Source organism: Osmerus eperlanus, chromosome 17, assembly GCF_963692335.1.
Source record: "Osmerus eperlanus chromosome 17, fOsmEpe2.1, whole genome shotgun sequence".
Lineage (NCBI taxonomy): Eukaryota > Metazoa > Chordata > Actinopteri > Osmeriformes > Osmeridae > Osmerus > Osmerus eperlanus.
Window position 1 is genome coordinate 3,626,568 of NC_085034.1, and position 25,551 is coordinate 3,652,118.

Here is a 25,551-nt window from a genome sequence, read left to right on the forward strand (position 1 = left end):
GATTTCTCTTCCCAGATTCCATGTGATGGATGATACCTAGGATGAATATTACCAACCCCATGATAGCTTGGAATGGTACAATCTCTATTAGTTTAATGGCCAGTGTTCTATCTTGGTTCATTGAGCAGGTATTTTCTCCTCCTTCGCATAAACACAAGAGGCAGCAGGCAGACAGCCTTGTTTTAGAAGAGCAGAACTGACACCAATCTGTCAGCAGAGCTGCCGAGATCAACAACTAACAACACAGTGAAGCTCAACGCAATTACACCTCAGTCTGACTCGGTTTCTGTAAACCCCATACAGGTCTGTATAGGGAAACACTGATGTGTATCCTGCCTGTACTAATGTCAGTGTTATTTAGAAGATATGAAAGACCATGACACCTGCCAGTCAGGCTGTGTAGTTCTACTTTATACAATAAGCCTTTATATTTTAAATCAGGCAAGCACTGGGGCAAACAAAAATGTAGAATTGTCAATGGTGATATCAAGTATTACGCAATATCCACTGTTTTTCAGCATGGCAGCTAGTGCTATCTATCTCTTCAGCAGGTCCCAGCTGGGGAAATGCTTTTCATTTGGTAGCATAAAATAGGCGGTTCGGTCATATATTCGTTTTTTGCATCAACAAATATGTATTTATTTCGAAAGTCCACCTCTGTATAGGCCTATAGTCCGAGAAATCAACGGACTGTTTGGTAACCTTCAGAATTAATTATGATAAGTAAAATGTAAAAACATTGAAGAATGGTTCACAACGTTGAATGAGATGAGGAAGGATATTTAAAGCAATTACAAAAATCGACTATTCTTCTCGGATGTTAAAACTAAAACGCAGCGGCAGCATGACCTTGAGAAGGGAACGACGTTCTCAGAAACCTTAATTTGTAGCTTACAGTTTTAATTATAGCCCTCATTAATTTCAAAAGACGTACAGTATTTAAACCGGAGCTTCATACAGACTGATGTTTTCAGTTTGACAGCACATTGAGGCCCAGCGGAGCGAAGGCATTCTTCCAGACATCTACGATGCTACTCATCTAGTAAGCTATGATGTGATTGATATGATATGAAATTGGGGAATGTACTGGAGACCTAGTTCTGTTGCTGTGAGTGAGGGGAGGCTAACTTAAGTATGCGTGTACACTGATGCATAAATATGCGTTTGGCAAACGTATTTACCGCTACTGAGGAGTGTGTCACAGTTGCCGGGGGTTTTGTGGCGACTGCAGGGAATTGACGACGAGTGATTGGTTGCCATTCAAATGTGCTCGTGTGATCTTACCTCGAATATAATGGCTTTCACATGCAGCAGGCTCTAAAGATTGTAATGGTGTCTGTTGTTGACAGTGTTTTACAATGACTTGTGAGAGGAGTTAGATACATCTTCTTACTTTTAAAAGGGCCTTTGCACCATCCTTTTTTTTCTCTGACACATCCCCGTATACTAGAGTACAGTATTGTATGGCCTCCTATTTTTCTGTACATGGTAATTTGATTAATATTCCCTGTCGACTTTTCTTTGTGGTAAGATACTATAACCTCAGCAGGCAAAGGATGAAGTATTGTAATGGTTCTGTCAGTCTTAGCGGATGGAAGGGAAACGAGGAAGAGTAGCATCTTGTTATCGCTCTTCTCACAGCGTCTCAGTGTCGATGCCTAGGTTAATTTTAGCACCGTTTCATCTGACTTTTGAGGGACTTACATAGTAATAGACGAAGGGAAGCGTGGATTTAGACGTGCTCACTTGCATGCGCACAGATACACACACACACACACACACACACACACACACACACACACACACACCCCTTCTGCCATACAGAACCATCTGGTGACACTTTTGACATGTATTCATTATTTATTAGGCTTCTCCGTGCTTTTATGTATTTTGCCGGCCGGAGTTTTTTCTTAAAGATTATTAGGGGTGTGTTAACAGAAAAAAATCATAATTCCTCAAACATATGAAATGCTTTATAGCCTTCAACATGTGCTGAGTATGGGAGGGAGACATCACATTAAAAGAGAGCGGATAGAACTGACTGCAAAGCTAATTACATATATACATCTATAAAGAATGTTCTAGCTGTGAGTCCTCTTAAGTGTGAGGATGGTGGTATCATAGTGTTGTCTGTCCATGTCTAATACCAGCGGAAGCCAGCCTTGACTGGTGAAGTCCTGTCTTTTCAGGAAAGCCAGGTCTTTGAGAGAATCCTCAGCAAGGTTAGTCTGTGTCCATCAAAAACACACAGCAGTGATGTAACATGGCGCAATCATGACATACACACACATACACACACACAGCCATACACACATACAGACACATCAGAGCTGCTAGAGGTTGACTGAAGAGAATCACACTCTCCTGGAGGCCTAAGGCATCCAAAACACATCCCTCTTGCTGGCCTCCTCACACACACACACACCTACCTGTGAATCCTGATCTAGCTGCAGGTATCAGCTCAGCTGGTAGTAGATAGAGGTGCTGTAAGAATGAATGGTCTGGACTGGGTGCTAGTGAGAGCTGGAGACAAGGGATCTGATGGCAGAGTCAGATACAGGCTGTTAGACAGAGACATCTTGACCTCTTATCAAGGCTCTCATTCGGACCACAGATGAGGGGAGGCATATCTTCTGGTTTATCCATAGGTTTGGAACTGTTTACAAGTCTGTATTCTGTGCAGTGGTCTTGTACGTATTTCAGTGCTACACCAAACTCAGATCAGTTTGCGCTTTGTGTGTCTCGTTATACTGTCACTGTTCCAATCGGCAGGCAGCTGTACTCAGCGAGAAACTGTCACAAATATACAGGCCTTTATACAGCCTCAGCTACCCACACACTAGCCCCCCCACACACACACTGACAAATAGATGCTTCACTGAGTCAGGCCTCATTATGTGTGTGTCCAGTTCTCAGTAAGAGCTGACACCTCCTTACCTGGTATCAGTAATTGCCCAGGTAGATCTGGTAGGTGTGTGTGTGTGTGTGTGCATCTAGATGAATGGCAATGCATGCAAGTCAATCATGCCAGTCCTGTGGCGAAATCTTTCCGCCGGTATGTGCTCTAATGAACTGATCAGCTGCTTTAGATTAGACCACCTACTGATATCCTTCCTAGCACCTGTATACATGTCATCTCTTCCCCTCCTTTCATTCCCTCTCCTTCCCTCTCTTCCCCTCTCCTCTCCTTACTTCCCTCCTCTCCTTCCCTCTCTTCCCCTCTCCTCTACTTACTTCCCTCCTCTCCTTCCTTCCCTCTCTTCCCTGCTTCTCTCATTATTTTCCAGAGAACACCATTCAGTCAGAAATGTCAGGAACGAGAGAACCCATGGGAGCGGAGGCACTTATGTCCGCTGCCAAACCCTGGAATCATCTGTGTCTTTTCTACCTCGGTCTCTCCCTTTCTCGTCTCTTTATCTTACCTCAACGTTTTCTTTTTCCAGAGGTGTGTGTCCTACCTTTAGATGCATTGTTTGTTCGTTTCTGAGCTCTACACCTACCTCTTCTCTCTCACACACACACACTGAATCATGCACAAATGCACACAAAAAGAGACAAATACAAACTGCTACACTGCTTCTTTCTTATTCTTGTGTAAGGGGTAGACAATGTCTGCTCCTTAATGTGGCATCCCTATGGTAAAGACTGTGAGTAGAGGTTAGATTGGTGTGTGTGTGAATATAGAGGTGTGAAGAGGTTCTCCCTGCAGAGACAAGCTCTCTGTACAGTCTCACTGGAGCCAATCAGATTGGCAGATGGGTGTGCAACACTCTCCCAATGTGTGGGGGTTTCTGTGAAGGCATTTTGGCACATGTGTTTGTGTGTGTGTGCTTCCATCCTCACCCTGAACGGGTTGAGTACTAGGACTGCAGGGAGCTTTGGAGAGACCAGGATCGGAATACCACGAGTTGTGTTGAAAACCCTTGGAGAAGAACAAATTAATTCACCATAAACAAGCAAGCCCATTTGGTTCACACACTGTCTCAGGCATCAGATTTACCATTTCATACAGGATGACATCGCCACGTCTCGATGCTTTGATTATGTGGAGAGCAGAGATTCAAATTTGTGGGAGAGAATATCCTCAGGGCTGCTCCGCGTGCATTGGATCCTACACAAGACATTACCCAGCACTGATATGTTCATGCATTATTCAATAGGGGTTGCAGAATGATATGTGTTTGTATGTGTGTGAGGAGTTACTGGTTGCGAAGGTAATTCCTGAGCCCTCAACAGAACTGGAGAATCTAATTCAGTGAAATTTAACATCTCATCACATTTAAAGCAAATCAACTAGAGAGAACAAATTATGGCTGAACAAGCCAGTTTGTCATTGGTCTGGTTAAATGACTTCTGCTTGAAAGGTTCTCTGGGCATGTGTGTGTTTGTGTGTGATGATTTATTTAGCTCCAAATGGACTCGTTAGATGTCTTCATATTCCTAACTGTGAGTCTATTTGTCTCTGCTTTCTCATTGGCTGTTGATAAAAACAATCAATGTTGGTTTATGAAGTCTTGTATTACCTTGAAAACTGCAATTTGAGACATCAAAAAATGGAATTGAATGGAAAATCCCAATGAAATCAGGTATTTCTAGTGATAGTATTTGTACCACTGTATCACTTAACTCTTAAATTTCCATTAGAGATATTCTTCATCCTTTAGGATATTTAGAAACCACCGATGACTTTCACATCCCTTAACTCGGTGAGATAAGAAGGGAGAGTTGAATATACAGAATTCATCTCTCTCTGTACTTGGTAATCAATGGAATCTGAGAGGACCCAAAACACCTTTTGTATCATAACAGTCTGTTAATGCTGTAGGAAAAATGGAAGCAGTGAGTGATCTAGATAGAGAGAGCCGTGGGGGAGGAAGTGTGCCAGGTAGATGTTTTGGCAGCGAAAAGAGAGGAAACAAATGATCAAGTTGAAGTCCTCTTCTGCTCCCTCCATCGCTGTCTCCTCCCTTCTCCTCTCTAGGGAGACAATGCTGAGGAGGAGGAGGCAGGGAAGGTAGAGGAGGAGGAGGCAGGGAAGGTAGAGGAGGAGGAGGCAGGGAAGGTAGAGGAGGAGGAGGCAGGGAAGGTAGAGGAGGAGGAGGCAGGGAAGGTAGAGGAGGAGGAGGAGGGAGGGAAGGTAGAGGAGGAGGAGGAGGGAGGGAAGGTAGAGGAGGAGGAGGAGGAGGGAGGGAAGGTAGAGGAGGAGGAGGAGGAGGGAGGGTAACAAGGGCCTTAAGGCACCACAGATAACGGTGTGTTCATGGAATGATCATGTTCTCCCTCCCTCTCTCTCTTATTGGAGTTGAAAACCCAGTCCTGGGGACACTATCAGTCAGTCAGTCACTGTCTGTCAGCCAGTCCACCAGTCGGTCAGTCAGTGTCAGTCCACCAGTCGGTCAGACTGTCAGCCAGTCAGCCATTCAAGTCAAGTCAGTAACTCCTTCACTCAGCCTGTCTCTTAGTGAGCCGGTCAGTGAGACGGTCAGTGATAGTAAGCCAGCGAGTCAGTGATTTGGTCAGCCAACGAGTCAGTGAGAGAGAGTCAGTCAGTGATTTGGTCAGTCAGCCAGCCCACTAAGCAGCCAGTCATCTCTCACTCATTTATCCCTCCATTCACTCAATCCCTAGTTGTCTCAGAGATACACAAACGCACACACTGTGAAACCCTTCAGTTTAAACTACGAGGTGTAGCTCACTCAGTTGATCCAGATCTTCAACTCGAATGGCTCTAGGTAATTCATTTTATCAAATAAGTTGAGTTAACCTTTCAGGTATTACAGTGCAGGTTACATCAGCAAAATAGCCCATCTCAGCCAGACACCCAGTAAGGTAAATCACTTCTAAACCTCTCCACACACAGGTCAGTCTCTCCCTTCCCCCACTCCAACCCTCATTCAACCTCTCCATCTTTCTCTTACTTCACACTGTAAAGCCTGACAAGTTACCTTCACTCAAATGGTTTGATGAAATGAATCGCTTGTAGCCATATGGGTTGAAGAACTGGATCAATTGAGTAAATTATACACTTGTGTATTAAGGTTACTCAATTGATCCAGTTCTTCAAATCAAATGGCTCTTGGCATTTCACTTCATCAAACCATTTGAGTAAATTGAACTTTTCAAGTTTTACAGTGCTTTTCACCCTTACTCCCCTCCCCCACTCTCCTTGTTTACCTTCACAAACCTAATCAGGGAGCTGACATACTGTGTGTATGTGTTTGCGAATGAGAAAGCTAGTCATAATATCATTGACACACAGTTCCTTAGCAATGGACTGACCACATGCAGTGGCCTTTTTTTAAATTCATAATAAGCCAACAGTTCATAAAATTGATACATTTAAACGTTAGTTGAAGAAACACATTGATGTTCCCCAGACAGTCCCTTGATGCTGCTCTCACTGTGCAGGGCTAACTGGCTCTCCTGGCCTGGGGTAAGATCAAGGTTCCATCTGGAAGGGGAATTTGAACTGGGATTAGGGTTAGGATTTGGACTGAGATTAGGGTTAGGATTTGGACTGGGATTAGGGCTGTCAACAAAGATTTTAATTTAGAGCCAGAGGGACTGCTGTGTCACCAGACACCAAACTTCCCACGTGAACACACACACATACACAGCCAAACACAGAGGCACATGTACACACACACGCACTGAGGCACACACATATTCACATCTAACATTTTATTTGGTGAACCTTCCCCCCCCTCCCCTCTCTCTCTCTCTCTCTCTCTCTCTCTCTCTCTCTCTCTCTCTCTCTCTCTCTCTCTCTCTCTCTCTCTCAGGGTCACTCTTTGTGTATCTGTAGACCACATCTGTTTTCAGGGGCTATTTAGGACTATTTCCATTTCAGTGGAATGAGGAGCAGATGAAACACACATCAAGTTCCATGGCAGAAACAGACAGGATTGGCAGACAGACAGATTATGTCTGCTTGGACACGTCAACATTAACCTACAGTAGAAAGTTATCCCCAAACATCCCCTTTCTCAGTGTTCGTGTCCTAGTGAGTTACATTGTGATGTGGTACTCTGGTTATAGACAGATGTCCATGTGCAGACAGTGTCTACAGGAATGAGTCAGCTGGGCTGAAGGCGTTGGCAGGCCCCCAGCATCTGTATCTGGAGACAAAGCTCTCCATCCTGCTGGGAGGCAGAGCAGCACCACTCACACACACGTGCTACCCACATACCATACGTCACGCTGTCTCGAAATGTGCTCCAACCTTTTTTTTCTTTCTCCTGTGGATGTAGGTGAGTGAAGCATGTGTGCATGGACTGACTAAAAGCCTGACACTGAGAGAGAGGTTATGGCCATCAACATACATTGGGGCAAATGCTCTAGAGGTGTTGCTCAACATTGGAGAGGTTTATGTGAATTTAAGTGTACGGTTTGTGTTAGTGCTTGGTGTGTGTGTGCATACATGTTTGTGTGTAGATGTATGTATGCATGCTGGGAGCGGTTGACACATTTATAATCTTTTGAACTTGCGTTTTGCTGAAAGGTGCCAGGGTGCAGAGGCCATGGCAACAGCAGAAACACATTCACAGCAGCAGCAAACTGTCAGAGGGGATCACATCCAGACACCTCAGCCTGTGTGTGTGTGTCTAACATAAGGTCAGTAGACAGTGTTTAGACGTTGTGTAGCAGATGTGCCGGCATGTCTCTGGACCTATATCATATCTCTAAGCTCAATTGTATTAGTTTCCTTTTTAAAATGTTTAATTTGGTTGGCCATACAGCCATTCTTCTGCATGTCCTTCATCCCCCCTACCTCTCCCTCTCGCCTCCCCCGTCTCCCTCTAGCCTCTCCTCTCTCCCCTCCTCCTTCATCTAGGGGCCCAGAGGAAAGCCACTCTGGAGAAGTGTGTGAGGCTGCAACTGAGGTGAGGGGGGTGGAGGGTAGGGGATGGGGGTGTGGGGTCACCCCTATTTGAAATCTTTCCTGTGGGTCCCTCTCTACTTCCCTGATGGCGGGGGAACAGAGAGAAAGAGGGAGCATGGGGAGACAGGGCACCATGGGTGGAGCTTCACAGCCGGTGTGTGGAGCTCCACCGCCCACGGGGGGAGCCATCTAGCAGATAGAACGGTTCATGATCTGCGCCCTCAGAGGATGTCTTGTTTTAGACTTTAGATTCCTCCCCAGTCCCAGCTCTTCACTGTGGTCAAAGACAATCTTGTCCACTTTCTCCGAAAGTAAAAGTAAAACTCGCGGCTACTGTTGAGTGTCTTCATCCCTGTCACGAAGCATTTGGCCGTGATGCTGTCCGGAGCTGGTGAACATCTGAACTACTTAGAGTTCGCCGGGATGAAGATCCCTGCTAACTCTCACACTATCAATTATCCAGAGGTGTAATGTAGAAACTGTGTTAGGTGCCAGGACCAGGAGCTGGACCAGTATACAGGCTGGGAGGGAAGCAGGGAAAAGGGAATAAAAGAGGAGGGGGAGGGGAGGCAGGTGATGCAGGGAGGAGAAGATGCAGGGTGGGTAAGGAGGGAGCAAGGGGGCTTGGGGGTGGAAGTACAAGGAGCAGGGTCTGGTGATGGGGGAAGATTAAATGTGAACTATGATCAGAAAAAGCACCACCTTGTTCTTACTGCACCAATAGAGGTGCAGTAAGAACAAGGGGTGGAGGGAGGCAAGTGGAGGAGGTGGGAGAGGCTGAGGTGGAGTTTTAGATCCACTGTGACAGCAATATGCCGTCCCCTCTTCAATTGAAGTATAAATGAAGGAACAAATGAACGACCCCCTCTTCATTAGAGCCTATTTAACGGCCTTCGCCATTCCCAGCATGCACAGCCAATGACCTTTGCCCTCTGGTAATTGGACTTCCTGGTGGTTAAATGTTAATGCTGTTAGCCCTGTCTACCTGGAGACCAGGCTATCGACTGGAGGAACACAGCTTTCCTGTCTGGAGGCTGAGGGCCGGTCGGATAATCGGGCTCTTCTCCATCGATGAGACGGCACCTTGTTGCCCCTCTGTTATACAGGGCCTGAGAGGATTGTTGGCTGGCCAGTGAAGGAAGGTTGATGCTGAAGATACTTAGAGGAGTTATATGTTTCTAATAACGTGTCATACTTGTCACACTATCAATAGCAATAACAAGAAAAGTTGAACCAAAACTTTGAGAATGCTGACACCACACATGCACACACAATTCTATTTAACACCCAACGCACAGAATAGCAAGCTGAACTGGCAGTATTGTGTGTGGTTGATGACAAGCTGTCTGAATCCACCAGGGTCACATCTGATGTCTGCTTAGAGAGCTTTGTCACCTCAACACACATGCGAGCGCACACACACACACAAAAACTCACACAGAGATCGTGAGACGGCAAACCGAGGCAAACCTGTTCCAATCATCAGTCCCCTAGGAACATCCTCCGCCCTCTCCTCGACCTCCCACAGTGACTGACTGACTGCAGAAACCCTGAGTAGCTCTCTGTGTCTGCTCAACTTCGTCAATATCTTTCTATCATTCTCTCTCTCTCTCACCTCTCCCCCCCCCCCCTCTCTATGTGTATCCGACTGAACGTTCCCTGCCTGTCTAATTGTGTCTGGCTCCGTGTCCCCGAGGCGGCTGCACCCAGGCAGACACAGGCAGAACAGCAGGGCTGCGGGCGGCGTGGAGGCGTGGCCCCGGGGGGAGGTGGGCGGGGTCTGCCGGGGAGGAAAGCATCTGACGGGCTGCTCTCTCAGCGTGGCGGCGCTTCAAAGGCTGCCGCAGCGGGGCGTCATTGGAGGATCTGTCATGTGTCCTGTGATGACGAGGAAGGGAGGGATGATGGTGCGGGAGGCGGAGGGAGGGAGGGAGGGAGGGGGAGGGAGGGAGGCGGAGAGAGACAGGGGCCGTTATAGCTGGTTTCAAGGACTTGGTCCCACGGGCCAGGCTTACTGTCAGCCCCTCAAAAGACTCTCTGATGGTGTGTGTGTGTGTGTGCACACATGTGTGCATATGCTGTGACACAAATTTCACAGACTCTTTCAAACCATCTTGTCTTACCATTTGACTTCTTCTTTACTTCACACTGAGCATCCTATAACGTCCCAGTTGTTCATTGAAAACATTGTCAACCAGACATTTTAATCCTTATTGGAAGCATGAAAGTAATCTTTTATCATTTTTCTAATGAATGACTGATTAGATAGGCTTCATTGAGTATAACTGTAATCCATTTGTCTGACAGAGAGAGAGAGAGAAAAGAGAGAGAGAAAAGAAAAAAGAAAATGCAAAAAAACAAAGAGATTTCACAATTGTATTTAGGGATGTGAAATACTTCATGTTGGATCAGAGTCATTTGTCATGAGGTTTTAAAAACAATTTGTGTTGTGTGTGAGAGCATGTGTGTGTGTGCTTGTGTATGTGTGTGTGTGTGTAGCCCAGATTGCAGACATATTAGGCCAGGACTGGCGGGTATTGGTTCAGCATAATGGCATGGGAATGCAACCTCTCTCACACACACAAACATGCACACACGCATCCATGGCCTACATCCATTTTTTCTGGAACATCTTTTAATGAATAGCATCATACGTAGGACATTTTTCAGCCTCAAACTGCTAGCATAGGACACCAGGTATTTCAGCAGGATTGAGGCAGAACACTAACACACACACACACGACTGCTTTCATGGCGCTCAGGGTCATGCCTTGATAATCAGCCATGTACTTTGTGCATGACTGCTTTGTGAGGTCCTTTGCGTGTGTGTGTATTGTGTGGCCTGGGGAGCAAAGCTCAGGTGTGCATGGAGACTCAGGTGTGTCCGCTCCTCTGCTCTAACCTGGACAACCGTCCCTCAGGTCCTTTCTTTACCCAGCTCTCTCTCCATTGCTCTCTCCATTGCTCTCTCCATCGCTCTCTCCATCGCTCTCTCCATCTCTCTCCATCGACCTCTCCATTGCTCTCTCCATCACTCTCCATCGCTCTCTCAATCGCTCTCCCATCCGTGTGTCATGCATCATTCTCTATTCTATATTCTCTCTCTCTCTCCCTACTTCTCTCATGGTAGTAGTGGAGAAGCCCTTAACAGAGACCTGAGCCAATCAGCTCCATAGCCCAGAGCCAGGAGGGGCCCCTTCATGACTGGCCGGGTCACTGTGGGCAGCCAAGAGACTGTCACAGAGCTGCCAGGGAGCTCCTCTGAGCTCCATGGTGCTGAATGACTAATGTTCTGAGTTACCATCTCCAACATTCAGCCTTGAATGAAACTGATTAAAACGATGTTAACCCCATACAAATCCTCACACAGACACAGATGCATTCTAGGCACACACACACACACACACCCTCTGTAACAAAAGAGGACAGGGGATCGATTGACCCTTAGTCCTGTGATTTTTAGGAGGGACATGAAACATGAATGATTTAGCGGACGGAGAAGGAACAGAAAAGAGAATATCCCATTTTATCCATTCATATCCACACCACATTCACTTCTCAGCTCCTGCCTAATGAATGTGGATTTGATGGAGGGTGAGAGGAGTGAAACCTTTCTAATCTGGGCTTGATAGCAGATCCTTTGAGGGGAATGCGGTCAGAGGTGAGCCTTTGTCATAGTGGAATATGTAGTACATATTTTACATTTATACAATGTATATAGTGAGGACAAGACAACGTATACAGATTATATTCTGCATGTTTTTGTCTTTTGTCTAATGCAAGGATGTTCGATTAACCTTTGTGTGGTGTTTGAGTATTTGTGAACCATTGTTCATGTTTAGTAAAAGAAACATTTAACAAATAATCCGTTTTTCAACTAACCTTTTCTTGACAAACATGAAAAATAAAATAAAAATATGGAGTGCACACTTTCCACCCCTCACAAACATAACACATATACTGTGTTCCAGGTCTGCTAGACCCCGTGGAAATTGGGTGTAGGTTCAAAAGTAAATAAATAAATAAAATGCAACCGTTAAAAGGGTTACTGTGTGCCTTCACTCTGTCTTCCTCGTGTTTCCTCGATTTCCATCATGCTGTTTCAACAAAGCACCAAGAACATGTCTGAATGTCTCCTGCTTTTGTTGTCCTATGTCCCTTTGTAGTGAGTGAAACTACAAAATGGCTTGCAGGAATCTTTGCAATACTGTTGCAATACATTATTTTAATGCATTGTCAAAAATCCCTATATTCCCATACTCTACCAAAGCCAGGTGCAAATTGGTAGTTGGTTTGCCATCAGGTGGCACGGTGGGACTGGTATGTACAGGGTCTGGGTTCGATTAGACCTATCGGTGTTCAGGTGAGCTACATCCTGGGCCTTGCTGTGTGGAGTTTGCATGTTCTCCCCGTGCACCCCGGTGATAATCACCCCAATACAAAAACATGCCGAACAGTTAATATGGCTGCTCCCTGCTTCTGGCTGCCCTAGGAGGAAAGCAGAGGTCTCATTTATGAGGTGGACACTGGAGCATGTGTGATGCACGAGTTTATGTGTAGACATGTCCTAGGATAATCTCTGGTGTGCTTTGGTCTGGAGGACTGAAGACAGCTCTGTGAGCTCTGAGGCTGGGAATGTGTTAGGACAGACACGTTAGAACAGTCTCATTAAAACTGTCTTGCCAGGACAGATTCGTTCGAACAGACGTTGTTAGAAGAGACTCGTTAGGAAAGATCGCAAGAACAGATTCATTAAGACACACTCTCTAGGATTGACTAGTTAGGATAATCATTAGAACAATCTTATTAGGATAGACTCATAAGGACAGTCTCGTTGGAACAGACTTATTGAACAGACTCATTGGAACACTCTTTGTAGGACAGTGTCGTTAGAACAGACTCGTGAGAACAGTCCGGTTAGAGTTGACTTATTAGGATCATCTTGTTAGGACAGACGCCATTCTTAACCACCACTGTGCGATTAGATGGAGAGTTTTCATTTGGAGAGTTTAACCAGGATTGGACTGGGTCTGGACCCGCTCTGTTCATGAACTAAGACTGATACAGATATTTACCAGTGAAGGAGGGAGAGAGACCAAGAAGAGGGAGAGAGAGAGACAAAGAGGTGTTGTGCCAGGAGGTAGTGATGGATGGATCAAGACTAGTTAGAACAGAGGAGGTGCGTGTGCACGTTCACGAAACATGTCAACTCTGATGAGCCTTCTCCCAGTCACTTAGTTCTCTGAGAGAGAGAAGCATCTCATGTCTAAAAACAGTGTGTGTGTGTTTGAGCGTTTGGTCTCATTGCCACGGAGGATGGCAATGAGAACACAATGAGAGCGAACCAGAGTGGTATTTTCCCCGCTGTTGAATAGACCAGTGTGATGAAGGGCAATTCACTCTGTTTGCTTGTGATTTGATATCCCCATGGAAGGCTCTTTCATGGTCCCCCCCCCACACACACACCCTTGGCTGCTCTCTCCGTTCACCACATGATGTGTGTAGGTCTGTGAAGGAGTGTCTGTGTGTGCGTGTCTGTGTGTGCGTGTCTGTGTGTTTGTGTGTGTCCACTGATTAGCACTGCCCAAGGCTATACATGCTCTGGGTGAATCCACACTTGGAATATCTGAAGCATGCATATTGTCCTGAATCACTGGCTCAATTCATATAGCTTTTTTAAATGATTTTGCTTTTTCAAAGCACCTTTAAAGCTCATTACTTTCAAGCATATTGCTGCATTTCTGAACAGAAATTTCAAATTTCTAAGGCTCACTCTCCTACAGTGTATGTGTATTGTTCTGGAGTGGATATTCTCCTCACACTCATTGACTTGTCAGACTCACTTTCACAGATAAAGAGAACCAGCTTTCTGTGATCAGGTATCCTTGTCCTCTTCACATATCAAAGGTGGGTCAACACCAAATCAGGTCTCGCAACCTCAAACCCAATTTCTGGAATTTAAGATGTATTTAACCATTGTAGACAACTGCAGAACCATCACCTCTCTCTATAAACAGAGATGTAACACTTACTTTGGCATGTCTAACATCACAGTGCTAAGACTTAACATCCAAAAGGATAATTTCTGAGTGCACCATGTGCACTTATTCAATCTATAATCTGCTTGATGTTTGACTGTGCATGTGTGTTCATCCTAAAATCATAAAAAATGCTTCTACTGTATATGTCAGGTCTGTTAGGAGCTGGGCTGAGGTCAGCTAGCCAGGCGGGTATCTGATGAAGGGGACTGGGACATCACAGAGTTCCCTTTGTGATCTCTAATTGATCCTTTAGGACCTTCAGTCTAAAGGGTCGAGAGAGGACTGCTGGATCTGTGATCATAATTAGTGGTTGGCTACTCACAGAGGAGATTTCTTGTAGTTTAATATAATAAATATGTTATGATGCTTCTGGACTATTTCATGTCCCATCCCATCCCAGCGTCTAGTCTTGTCTGCTCTCATGTAATAGTTCTGATAATCCTAGCAGGTATTACAGCATACATGCAATGGTTGCCTAATACAGTCAGCCTTACATTCAACTCAAATCCCTCCAACATAGAACTATCCCGACAGTCTCCAATTTCATACAAGTCAGTATTGTAGACTTCTAGTCTTCACGAACCCATAAGTTTCCACAGAACACACGTCATTCCAACAGTCCTCTCTGGACCTCAGGTCGTTAGAGCTGGTTTGTTCAGGCTGGGCCATTCCTCACTGTGTGCAGCCTCCGTTTGTGTCGCGGAGTAGAAATGCGACCACCGTGCTGGAAATGTCAGATTGCCGTCGCTGGCCGACTGGCAGGTCATTAACGTCCAGCGTCGACGTTGGAACGCGCGGGGGGGGGGTCAGGAAAGGTCACCATCACACACTGGGTAATAAGTCTCTGTCACTGCTTGATCAATGGTTGCACATGCACGCAATGGACACAAACATACCCACACAAACACACACAGTCTTTGCACACCTACACACTGACTCACACTCACTCTTTAGCACAACTATTGAGTCATTCTCCATTTTGTACGCTCAGGAAAGATCTCATTCTGTTTTACCAGAGACACATTTGTATACGTCAGGAATTAAACAAATAAATGTGGATTAGCTCACTATTACACGCTATCTCTCCTCATCCCCGCCTCTCTCCTTCATCCATCTTCCTCCATCTCTGTCTCTCTCCCCTCTCTCTCTCCCCCCTCTCTCGCCTCTTCCCTCTGCTTTCCAACTCTCCCCCTGCCCGTCTCTCTTAAGGGTCTCTGATGCTAATGCTGTGACTTTGGGAGATTTCCCAGTTTGTTTTCTGCTGCATGATACCATTCATCATTCCCACTGTCAGTCTGCTGAGCTGAGACTTGGAAGGAGAGAGTCTCATTAGCATAAAGCAACCTCAGACCCTCTCCTCTGCCACCCACCTCCCTCTGTTTACCCCCACGGCACACACACTGCCACTCCTAGTCAACCCTGCTGGCACAAACACAGGGACTCTGTTCCATTATATATATCGGACAAGTAGCTTGGTGGTTTATGGCTGTAAGGTAATCTGACCTGATACTTACAATCTGCATGTCAGGAGGTACGTTGGTCCAACAGTAGATGTTTGAGGTGTGGGAGAAACCAGGGATACATTCCAAGCAGTAGCTAGGGACTGTTTGGTAAAAGGTCTACATCTCCAGTGAAAAGAGTGATGATGGTGATTTCTGTGCAGTAGTGGAAATTACATGTCTGTCTATAGATATAGTGTGAAACCTCAGGTTGTCTGCATTAGACATTTACGCTTGTCACACCTCAAAATACTAAAATATAATCTTTCATTTGGCCGTATCTGCTTTTTCCTTTTGTAGCTCTTACCACATTTACTCAGCCGATCTTCGAAGTGGCTAAACTCGAGTAAACCTTGCTGATTCACAACTGTAAAGCAAACTGCTACGCTAATAACGTTACCTCACGTTACCCAGCCGTTCTCAGTTATCAAGACAATTTCATTCTGCATTAACACATCAACTTTTCCTGCCGTCCTCTCCCTTGGATTTGAGATCCCTCCATAAAAATGGATGAGAGTTCAATTGAAATGAGGAATAGCCGAGAGAAACCAATACGTCCTAATGCCTGTATCTGGGCGCCTAGCAACTGTGCCTGGCGCCTGCACAGCTGCAGAGTGCGCTAGCTTTTTCATTATGGTCTGGCTGTTTACAGGAGTGATCCCATCTGAATAGAAAGACTGGAGAAATCCAATACTGCCTCAAAACACCTCTCCTCATCTCCTGGCCGCACCCCTCCGCTCATCTCCTCACTTTTCATTTTCACATTTTTCACCAGTCCTGACTCTCCTGAATCTCATGCAGGATAATCAATAGCCTGTATTTCTTTCTCCAGCTCCTCTACCACCACAACACCACTGGGGGCAGCATACATGATCCAGTATCCCACAGAACCACAACAAACACTGCTCAGAGGATGGAGAGCCATGGGTTTGTAGAAGCAGAGAGAATGAATAGGATAATGCAATAAGGAACGCATGGAGAAAGATGGATGAATGAAGCAATGGAGGGATTTAGGGTCTGAGGGAAGGAGGGAATGGAAGAAGGTCTGTCATCCATCATTTCTGGTTAAGTAGGCCCTCCTGTCTTGCTCTCCAGCCAGGAGAAGATGACCTGCATGAGGTCCTGCTCTGAGTCTCTGAGAGCCAGCCGGCCTCAGCATGGACCAGGGCACCTTCACACCTGGCTGGCTGTCAACTCTTAACTGTGTTTGTGTGTGTGTGCACGTGTTTACATGCTTGTGTGTGTGTATGAGTGGATTCATATGTGTGAGTGTACATGTGCATAGAATAGCACACTTCCGTGTGTTGTATTTCCACCCCTAAAAAATAAACATTTTGAAAGAAGAGTCTTTTCGAATGTTGTTTAAGCCTGATGGCTGTTTTATCTGTGCATATCATCCAGATAGACCATGACCTTCACTTGACACTCTCCAAACCAACATGTGTGTGTGTGTGTGTGTAATGTGACCGGAGAGTCTGTAACACAAGCCTGTATAATTCTTCATCTTTAACGGGCCCTGCCGTTCTAAGTGTGTCTACAGGCTGTGTTTAGACGCTGCACAAGCACACAGCAGTGCAGCTCGGCAGGGCGTCACCCCCACTGGGATTTAGGGTCACAACCTCTTACAGCTGCCTGAACCTCACGCTGGTTCATCCTGCCTGAACCTCACGCTGGTTCATCCTGCCTGAACCTCACACTGATTCATCCTGCCTGAACCTCACTGGTTCATCCTGCCTGAACCTCACACTGGTTCATCCTGCCTGAACCTCACTGGTTCATCCTGCCTGAACCACACTGGCTCACCCTGCCTGAACCTCACTGGTTCATCCTGCTAGAACCACATTGGTTCATCCTGCCTGAACCTCACTGGTTCATCCTGCCTGAACCACACTGGCTCACCCTGCCTGAACCTCACTGGTTCATCCTGCCTGAACCACACTGGTTCATCCTGCCTGAACCTCACACTGGTTAGTCCTGCCTGAACCTCACACTGATTCATCCTGCCTGAACCTCACTGATTCATCCTGCCTGAACCTCACACTGGTTCATCCTGCCTGAACCTCACTGGTTCATCCTGCCTGAACCACACTGGCTCACCCTGCCTGAACCTCACTGATTCATCCTGCCTGAACCTCACACGGGTTCATCCTGCCTGAACCACACTGGCTCATCCTGCCTGAACCACACTGGCTCACCCTGCCTGAACATCACTGATTCATCCTGCCTGAACCTCACACTGGTTCATCCTGCCTGAACCACACTGGCTCACCCTGCCTGAACCTCACTGGTTCATCCTGCCTGAACATCACTGGTTCATCCTGCCTGAACCTCACTCTGGTTCATCTTGCCTGAACCTCACACTGGTTCATCCTGCCTGAACCTGACTGGTTCATCCTGCTTGAACCTCACACTGGTTCACCCAAATGTTTTTCGATTATTTCTCACTTTCCAACCTGTAGATTATGTCCCATTGATGTTGTCACGGTTCACACTTCAGGTCAAGGAAAACCTGCTATTTTTTGGTTCCAGTTGGCAACCAATTTTTCGGGTCATGGAGCCATTTATTTGTGGTCAAAATGTTCCAATCAGTTTAAAATTAGGTGTGCAGACCGGAACATAACTCGCTCCATGGTGGTTGAAAAGGTTTGAGCCAGCGTTGTTTCAATTTCAGGCTTGTCTTCTGAATCAACTCTATGAAACCCAAGTGATGTGGCAAAAGCTCCAATAAAAAAATAAAAAAAAATCTTCTTAGACACCCGTCCTCAGTCACTCCACAACAAATCAGCCTAACAAGCCCTCCTACTCAGTCCTAATGGGGCGGGCTGACAGCCAATCAGCTAGTCAAGTGGCATGAATATTGATATCCACAAACCCAGAGAGAGGCAGTCACCTTCTCACTGTGGTGCATCTGACACACACCATCATTTCTCCTCTGTTTAACACTCAGGGACAGACACACACCAAACACTGACACGCACGTGGACACATTCACACACATGCACACAAACACACACACATACACACACACACTCTGAGCAGCACTGATAGGCCAGTTCCCATGAGAATGGCTGCGTGAACTGAACAAACAGCATGTTTAACAGTGTGTGTCAGGCACGATGCTACTACGCCAGCCAGGGGGACACTTTATAGTTGGATGTCTCTCCTTTCTCTCTCTCCTACGCACACACACACACACACACACAAGCTGGAGCCCACCTCCTCTGAGGAGCGCTCCACATCGTCCTCTCTCTTCTGCTATGACAGACAGGATACATAGAGAGCTAAGATCTGACCTGGGATCCCTCTTACCTGCCCTCGTTCTACAGCAGAGCAGAGGAAGGTGTCTCACGGTGACACAGAACAAGAGCCCTAAGTCAGGAGAGGCTAGATGAAGGCCACTGCTTTTAGATAGTTGTCAGAACCTCTCACCTCCCTCCCTCAGTCCTACTTTTGAGAAGTTGTTTCTGACACTCTCACTTTGTCATGTTCCCTCTCTCTCTCTATCTCTTTCTCGATTGAAGCTTGGGAGGTCTTCAAAGCAGAGAAACGGAACAAGGACCTCAAAGTGTCCCCTCAAACCCCACGGTTTATTTATGGACTTCCTGAACCACTTCCTGTTGTCTTGTCCCAGGCCAGCTCTCATCTCTGATGTATGATGGCCGTGATGTAATTCTCTCTTCTTACCCTGCCTTTCTTTCTCTCTCTCTCTCTTTCTCTCTTTCTCTCTTTCTCTCTTTCTCTCTTTCTCTCTCTCTCTCTCTCTCTCTCTCTCTCTCTCTCTCTCTCTCTCTCTCTCTCTCTCTCTCTCTGACTGTTTCTCTCTCTCTTTCTTGCTCTCTTGCTTTCTCTTGTTTTCTCTCTCTCTCTCTGGTTGTTATAGAGCTGCTGTTATGTGACACCTGCTCCAGGGAGAATCAGATGATCCCTTGATGTGTCATCCTAGTTCTATACTACTCTGTCCTGTTACTCCCTCCCCCTTCCTCCCTTCATCTTTGTCTGTCCCCCCCTCCCCCTTTCCTCCATTAAGACATCAGGGGAGACCTCACAGTTGCTCTGAATAAGACATGAGGGTGTTTTATTAATCAAATATAAACACCCCCCTTGAGATGTCTGACTGTCAAACTTTGTGCCTGAGTGTGTGCATGGGTGTGATATTGTGTGTGTGTGTTTGTGTATATGTGTGTGCATTCTGAAGTCTGGCCAAAGCAGGTGTGGATTTATTGTCGCCGTTCACCCAGACAGTGTTTAGAGAGACATAGATAGTTATGGTCACACACAGCCTCTCACGGTATGATGAAATGATATGGTTGTGTGTGTGTGTGTGTGAAGGATACAATCAGACTTGAGCGTGTCCTCCGGAGATGTCAGAGTGGTTTGAGAGTGTGAAACCCAGTCAGAAGAGGCTTCGTTCCACAGACAGGATAGAATGTTACTGCCATAAATGGATCAATTTAACCACATAAAAAGACACACCAAAGAAATGAAACCTTAATGAGTTCACCTTTTCTCTCTCTATTTTCCTTCAATTTTTTTTCCACACTCACTGTACATTGCGTCCCCTCTGACTTCTCTCTCTCTCTCTCTCTCTCTCTCTCTCTCTCTCTCTCTCTCTCTCTCTCTCTCTCTCTCTCTCTCTCTCTCTCTCTCTCGCTCTCGCTCTATTACTTTCCTCTTCCTTCTTCTCCATCTCCCCCACACCCACTGATTCCCTTTCTTCCCTCCTGCTTCCAGTCCTCTGTGTGTTATTTGTCTACAACGTTTTCCTCTCATTCATCAATATCAGCGTGATATGAATAGTCCACAGCCGGACAGGCCACCCGTCAACGTGGGTACTCCAAATAAAACGTGAAGTAGTTTCCCCCCGTGTCACATCCTGTTTGAGCGAGCTCATATCCTTCTTGGCATTCACATGCTAATGCAACTAACCTGCAAGTCTCGCTGATGCTGATAAGATGTGAAAGCTCTCTGATTGGACCAGCCCCGGGGGGGTTTATAATAGCAACACACGCAACAATAACAATAACGATAGACCAGCTTCCATAAGAAGGAGAGTCAAGGGTACGGCGAGGTCACATCCTCATTAGCGTGTCGTGGCTAGCCCCATTAGCATAATGGCTCTAAACAGTTGGACACAGCGTATGTTAGCCAGGTGATTCGGGTAGACAGGACATATTTGTCACGCCAGCACCATTTTTATGGTGCACTGGTTAAATACTTTTCCCATCTGTGTGTAATTACACCCACGTAATAATGTAAGTCCTGTAAGTCATCATAATGAACTTGAACAGCATAAAGTACTTCCAAGCTGTGGGGCACTAGGCTAGGAGGGTGGCAGGAGAGCCTGGAGAGGCATACAGGACTGGGTCTCGGTCTTGGTCTCTGGCTACTCAGGAAACTGGAGAGAGGAGTGCCTGGATGAATTCTGGAGAGCAGATTCACAGATTTTAGACTTCTGACTGGATTGGAGTGTGGAGCCAGGTTGTCCTTCTGTCATTGTCTCAGTGGGTCTGTCCTGGATCAGTACCACAGAATCAGAAACAATATCCTTCCTCATCAGGTCTTCATGAGGTGGTAGAAGAGAAGGAGAGAGAGAAGGGGGGTAGGCTAGAGCAGTGGTTCTCAAAGTGGGTTCCCCCGGACCCCTAGGGGTCCGCGAACCATAGCCAGGGGGTCCACAAAATAATTTGCCATAAATCATAAAATTGTAAAATTGTGCTGTATCATTAAAAACCGAAAAAATCTATAATAATCTATAGATGGGGACCATTTGCACCAATAAAACAAGAATATTGTGTCCATTCAAGACCTCAAAGGGTATGTTGAATGGATGGTACGATTATGGGGGGGTCCTTGTTTTCCTCTGTAAGGGTAACCCGGCCCCAAAAGGTTTGAGAACCCCTGGGCTAGAGGACATATTAGTCTTGGCAGAAGAAGAACCGTATCTCTATGTAATGACTGAGATGTCACCCCCCTTACACACAAACACACGCACACACAACCACACACACACACACACACACACATGCACACACACACACAGCTGGCTAAGGCTGCCTCCCTGAGTGGGGCAAAGCCAATGGTCTGTAGCAACCGTCTGTTGTTGGTCCATGTGACTGCTTGTCCCCAATTCCCCTGGGTCCACACACACACGTACATACACACACACAATCATATAGAAGATTAGCTGTAAAGTCATGTCTGTTCTCTGATGAAATTGTTTTTCCGAGTAAGGACAAACATACACACACACACACACACAGGCGACCCAGGAGGGAGTGTGTCTTGGCAACAGGACGACCCAGAACCAGACTTTCATCTGGTGGTCCACAGCTGGTGCTGTTCCCTCATCAGAACGTTATTTTCTATTAGACTGAGGTGGTCCGTTGACACAGGCTCATTCCCCAGAAACTCTCTCTCTCTTTCACACACACGCACGTGCACACACACACATGCACACACAGCCTATGCTCTGACTAGAAGCTTGCTGGCCCACAACGTACATTGATGTTCTGCTGTCCGAACTCAATTCCCATCATTGCGTGGGGGAGGGGGGTGTCCTTTTCACAAACACACACACAGAGACACACACACACACAGAGACACACACACAGAGACACACACACACACACAGAGACACACACACAGAGACACACCATCCCCTGGGCTGCTCTACCAGCGAGCTATTGGGTTATGTGCAGGGGGTCGGGATGGGTGGCAAGGAAGAAGGAAATATGTCCTTCAGAGCCTGAAGCAGAGACCACAGCCATGCTCTGCTCTGACTCATTTCCACATCTCCCAATCATTAGCTCACACCCTGGAGGAGGAGTAGGGGTCTGGTGAAGCAGAGTGATGAACAGAGAGAAAGATGGAGAGAGAGAAAAGACTTCAATGTTGAGGGTCATCAGGGTGTGTGTCTACATACATGGTTTTCTATTTTAAATTATTTCGAAGCACAAAGGAAGGGTTGAGATGCAGAACAATTTATACTGCATGGGGACTGTGTGTGTGTGTGTGTGTGTGTGTGTGGTGTGGCTGTGTGAGGGTATAAGGTCTAATAGACATGTCATGTCAGACATGTCAACAGCTGACTGCAATTCTATTCTGACACATGGCCACAAGAACATACTGATGACCCTCAGTATTCAGACAGACAGGTCAACCGTGTCATTAAACCAACCAATAGTTTTCTCTCACTGCTCTTTTTGTGGGACTCGAAGTGTGCCTGGATAGGAAGTGGTGGTGGTGGGGGGGTAGGCCGTGGGGTGTAGCCTGTGGTTGTTTACCCCTGCTCCAGAAGCTCTTCTCTGTGGTGGGAGAGCTCCATTGGCAGCCTGCTGATCCCAGAGGGCTGGATCTAGGGAGCAGATACATAACTAAGGGGTGGGGCAGAGGAGGGAAATGTTTATCCCTCAGTCTCAGATAGTGTTTTCTCCTGTAATGGTTAAGCTGAGGCTTAACTGAAACAATGTGGGTTTGGAATCTGTGGTTAGAGGGTACTTTTCCCTGAGACATGTGAGCTAAAGGTTGAGTACCACAACGGTGTGGGTGTGTGTGTGTGTGTGTGTGTGTGTGTGTGTGTGTGTGTTAAGAACGTTTCAACAGGCACAATCTGTCTACACATCACGTGCCTGCACTCCTCCTTTTGCTCCACTGACCAGTGGAAAAGCTCAACCATGTTTTAACACACTCTGACACCTTTACACACACATTTCTTTACCCTTGCCAATCTGACACTTCTTGGGCAATTAGAGTCCCTGGCTGGCAGACTGTGGCTGACTGTGGTGAGGGGAGGAAGGGGGAGGTTGTAGAGAAGAGAGGGGGCAGAGGTGGAAACGAATGGGGAGAAGAGGAGAGGGTGTGTAAGCCAGGGAGGGAGAAGGGTAGGAAGAATTTTGAACTTCAGAATTCTGAACTCTGGAACACTGATCACAAAAGGCAGGGAGAACGTGGCTTATAAACACACAAACACACATGCTTTCACCTGAGTAATTAAAGAAGCCACAAGTAGTTCTGAAGATTGTACACATAGACCAGCAGATGGTAATAACCTGATTCATAAATTGATTCAGAACACAAACCCCAACACACGCACCCACTCACACTCAAAGGAGCGTAGGCGACCTGTTTGCATCATTGTGTACAGAAATAGAAAGTGGTCAGTTAGCCTGTCCACGCAGAAAAAATAAGGTCATGCTAAAAGCTTCTCCCCGAATCTGCCCCGGTCCATCTCTCTTTCACTTACTATCGCCAAACACACTAACACACACAACTATGATATGAATATTTAATATTCCTTGAAAGCAATGTACTTACAGTAGCATCCATCATTCATACTTGGACAGCCGACATGTCCACTTCTCTTTGGAATAGTACGGTCTGTGACGTGCACAATCAGAGGCCCAAGATACATATATGCAGGAACAGTAAACACAATAGAACCAAGAAGAATTCTGATGTGACACACACACACACACACACACAACCAGGACCATCCTGATGCTGTTTGGATGAAAGGGAAGCTAGTGGAGGAAAATATGTGTAATTTTAATTTCACACACAATATAAAAGCAGTCTCTGATCTGCTCTACCCACACAGGACAAAACTCATCATGGGTTATATCCCAGATCCCTGATACAGAATCACGACCTCCCTTCTACCCCTGCAACAACTACAGCACACTGTTGAACACACACAAACACACACAAAGAAACACACTCAACTCACACACAAATGTATGCTGCAAACATACAAAACACAAGCACACACACACTCCATATGTGCTTCTTAAGCACTTGTATTGATTAGCAGCATAGGACCACTGTTCTATTCAAAATCTTAATTACGGTTGGTGTTCCATCCTCCCAAGACACTCTTTCTGGATCTCTTCCTCCCCTCTTTCCTCCCCTCCTCTCTTTCCTCCCCTGGCTCCCTTTACATTTACATTTAGTCATTTAGCAGACGCTCTTATCCAGAGCGACTTACAGTAAGTACAGGGACATTCCCCCAAGGCAAGTAGGGTGAAGTGCCTTGCCCAAGGACACAACGTCAGTTGGCATGACCGGGAATCGAACTGGCAACCTTTGGATTGCTAGCCCGATTCCCTCACCGCTCAGCCAACAGACTCCCTTTCTCTTCCTTCTCTCTTGTTAGCATTCTCTCCTTCACTATGTCTCTATCTATTTATACCTTTCTTCTCTGCTTCCTTCCTTCCTCTCTTTCTCTGAGAAGTGTAAGGGTAACATAGGGTTAGCACTGCTGTGTTGGCCTGAGGGGAGCTCTCCATGGTACAACACCACGAGTCCCAGTGTTAATCACCGTTCACCAGCAGTGATAGCATATGCTACCTGGCCATCGCTCCTCTATTCTGGCGTGCGCAGCCTGGCCAGTCCTCCAGCACATGAGCAGGCCTGGCTCCACACCTGCCACACAACTACTGCATGCACGGACGTCGTTTGTAATGGTTGACATGAAGAGACTCTTTTTTTTAAAAGAGAGCATAATTAGAGTGGTAATAAAAGTGATTGAGAGGCTTCGACCAGAATTAGGTTTTATAATATATTTGTACACTGGCTTTCAAATACTGTACACCCAAATACCGAAGGGATTGTCAGGAGGATCAGGACCAAATCATTCCAATGTACCTGTACTTGTTACAAATGGATAATAAACTTGAAACCCTTGCAGTTTTTTGGCCAGCTGGAGTAGCCTGCAGATCGTGGTTAATAGCCTGCTGTGCATCTCTTAGCAGCCCCCCACGCCAGATGGACTCCACTGCCTGCAGTATTATGATACTGTTTCTGCCTAGTTGGTTTAAAACAGATACTGTATGAGAAGGAGAGGCAGCCTAACTATTGAGGCTGTCTGTGATTGTGACGCCGCAGAGCCTCCTCCACTGTCCACAAGGTGGCGAGGATAAACGACTGTGGATGTTGCCCACTGTTGTGCATCAAAAGCCTATTGATATCTTTCCAGCGCAATAACTGCGGTGCCGTTAATAGACAACATGTTTTGCACTGACTGCAACACACTGTCCCGACAGTCCTTGTGCGATTTGAAGTGACTTAAAACTCTCAAATCAAAGAAATACTCTATGTTAAATATGGAAGATAGGATTGTCTTGCGGGTCAA

At 46.3% G+C, this 25,551-nt stretch overlaps 1 long non-coding RNA gene across 1 annotated transcript; it reads left to right on the top strand.

Annotated features, from left to right (window-relative positions):
* Positions 1 to 1,026: 1,026 nt before the first annotated feature.
* On the top strand, positions 1,027 to 16,840 carry LOC134037669 (uncharacterized). Its single transcript, XR_009932557.1, has 3 exons — positions 1,027 to 1,042; positions 16,255 to 16,349; positions 16,518 to 16,840. It is a non-coding gene; the product is annotated as an uncharacterized LOC134037669 (long non-coding RNA).
* The last annotated feature ends 8,711 nt before the right edge of the window (positions 16,841 to 25,551 follow it).